The sequence below is a fragment of the Fukomys damarensis genome, unplaced genomic scaffold (genome assembly GCF_012274545.1).
Source record: "Fukomys damarensis isolate Sample0158 unplaced genomic scaffold, DMR_v1.0_HiC HiC_scaffold_1, whole genome shotgun sequence".
Taxonomy (NCBI): domain Eukaryota; kingdom Metazoa; phylum Chordata; class Mammalia; order Rodentia; family Bathyergidae; genus Fukomys; species Fukomys damarensis.
The window spans coordinates 12,291,704-12,294,584 of record NW_022900913.1 but is presented as its reverse complement, the minus strand read 5'-3'; the positions used below and the strand labels follow the sequence as shown (position 1 = coordinate 12,294,584).

General features: G+C 38.7%; 1 pseudogene; it reads left to right on the top strand.

Moving 5' to 3' along the window:
• The first annotated feature begins 792 nt into the window (after nt 1-792).
• LOC104867237 lies at nt 793-2,669 on the top strand (annotated as a pseudogene).
• Nucleotides 2,670-2,881: the final 212 nt, after the last annotated feature.

The window sequence follows — 2,881 nt, the reverse complement described above, 5'->3', positions numbered from 1 at the left end:
ATACAAATGTCTCTATCAGGCATTTTTATCTGAACAGTGAAGAACACCCCTAAGGTAGCAGACGTTTAATGCTGTGCTGTTGGACCTAATGCAGGACAGCTTGCTTTTACCCACAACAAAATGGAATTTTCTTCAGATATCTGGATAACCTGGATAGAGCAGGAAATATGTGATTCAATCATAGGAGATGTAATAACTCATATCGGTACAGGCTGAGTTGGTAGATGTTGTTCCAAACTGTCCCAGACAAATCAAGAGGCAGTGGGAGAGGCACTTTTTCCTTGGTGCTCACTGAAGGGGTGAAATCATTTAAGTCCCTCAGAGACAGAAGCCAAGGCCAGGTGTTAGAAGAAGTCTATTATTTTCTTCTTTTCTTTTTTTTTTTTTAAACAAAGGAAGTTCAAATGACACTTTAAGAACAGAATATTTTTGCAATGAAACTTGTGTAGGAAAAAAATAAATCTAGATAGAATTATATCAAGGAATTTGATAAAAAAGAGACACGGACCTCAGAAAAGCATCCCCTGTAAGGAAGATGAATTTTATTCACGTCATTATTGTTTCTGTTAGCGCCCAAAACAGGCTGCTAGAGAGAAGTTGAACAGTAAATTACCAAAGATAATTTATTTACCCCAAACCAAAGCTAGATCAACATGAAACAGCTAACAACAGTGTGGGGTACTTGCCACACCTGGAGAGCAGGTGGAATTTCACTGTAAAAACTAGGTTAGGTAATGAAGCGTGGGGAAGCCCATTTTTCTCCTTCCTAGAAGCTACACCCAGGGGAACTGGATGTGTGGCCCCACCGCCCCTGCCGTAGGTGAACGCTGTGGCAGAAACCAAATCCTCCTGGTCACCAGGTCCTACAAGGTTACTCACTGTAAACAAAGTCCCCAACACAAGCAAAATTTATTCCTACTTTGAATGCAGTTTTTTGTTGTTGTTGCAGTACATTCTTAATGAGTTCTTAAAAGGTAATGACCAAAAAACAAAATCCAGGAAGTCAAAGAGGTGTGTGTACAAAGAACATTTCCAGGATGGTGTCTTTAATGAGGAGGGATGGACCAGATGCTTGAGAAACACCCTGGGCATCTTCCAACAGAGGGCAGGGCTGTTCCTGAGGGCTCTGCCATTCCCTAAGTTCTTATCAGAGCTGAAAACAGACCCAGGGTATGAGTGCCTTACACACTGGAGACTTTTCTGGTTCAATCCTGGTATCCAATCACAGTAGCCTCAAATTCTAGAGAGCAGAAGGAAATAAATACCAGCCAAATATTTGTTCGAATCTTCTGGTAACTTAGATGGTCCAGAATTCAAGATACATGAGTTTGGCTATAAAAGAATCTTTGCCCAAGAGACTGGTGGCATAGGGTGAGGGTGTCTGTTCATTTAGTTAACTTCAGAGGAACAGATACACTAGTGGGAGTTGCTCTAATTAAAAAACACTATACAGGGCTGGGGATTTAGCTCAGCGGTTCGGTGGCCTGCCTTGCAAGTGCAAGGACCCAAGTTCAATCCCCGGTACCAAAAACAAAACAAAACAAAACAAAACAAACAAAAAAAAACCCAAAACAAAACCCACCACCACCACCAACAAAAAAACACTATACAGCAAAAGTTCCCATTCCAAGCTATTCTATTCCAGCAACAAAACATATACTATACTATAATGGCTTGGAGAACAGACCAGGAAAAAGATGCTTTTCAACTTATAGTCACAATTTTCATCAGTGCCTGTATCTGTGGTCCACAGAAGTGATGCCATTTATAATGTGTGGAGAAAATATTAGTGAAGAACTAAGATGTCTAACACTATCAAGAAGTACAGAAGGCAATACTAATAATCAGACCTGATTCTGGAAATTCTCTTGATACTATATTAAAGGTTTGGGATACTTTATATAGAAGTTTCTTGTTATTGAGAACTCATAAGGCTATAAGTTGCTATCATCTTACCTTTGAGTTATTCAGGGGGATGGAGTAGATGTTAATACTTTACAAGGGTTTGAATAAAGTAAGAAATGAAAAAAGTAGAGCACTGAAAATGTTTCCTTCTGTTCTTGTGGAGTTTTCCTACATAAATTAATAAGAGATCTCTTAATTGTTCCTTCAAGTGAAGCCTTGTGGTCACCAATGGCCTCAGGATTATTATTTTCAAGGACTCAGTTGTTGGTCCCAGTAAAAGGTCCAAAAAGGGCAGATTATCTTTATATAGGACACCATCAAGGAATATGGTTACATTTGAGGAGGGAAAAGAAGGTCTTGAGGAGGATAGTCAAGATTTCCTCCATACTGTCTTCAAGAATGGAAAGGTAACAAAAAGTTCCTCGTTTGATGAAGGAAGGATGCACAGCTGAACGTGAAACCAGAGGTAACACTTTGTCTTGTGACTGGATTGTGTGCGTGCCTGTGTGGACTTGCATGTGTGTGTGTGTGTACCTGTGTGAGATGATATAATATATAACATTCACTGTACAGATGTGTGGGAGTGTCTCTCTGTTTTGTGATACATTACAGCCAAATTACCATATTTGTCAGTTTATGGACATATTGCCTGTTTTTTCTTTTGTTTCCAGTGTTTAGGTGATCTCAACTTAGGTACTACAAACGCACTACAAGAAATTAATACTACAGTAAGCTTTTTAGGGCCCAGTGCCAATAGATGGTAACTCACTCTGGTATTGATATTTTCATAAAAAGCAGAACCAAGAAACTTTGATATATAAGTAAAGGTCACATAAAGCAGATTTGGATAAAATAATAGGATTGCTTTATGTTTATGTTTAACAGGTATTTTTGTGCAAATCGTGTAAATGTATTTAGAGTTTCAGTGATTTAATGATCTTTCCACCTTTTCATGATTTTTATGAGCACAGCTTTT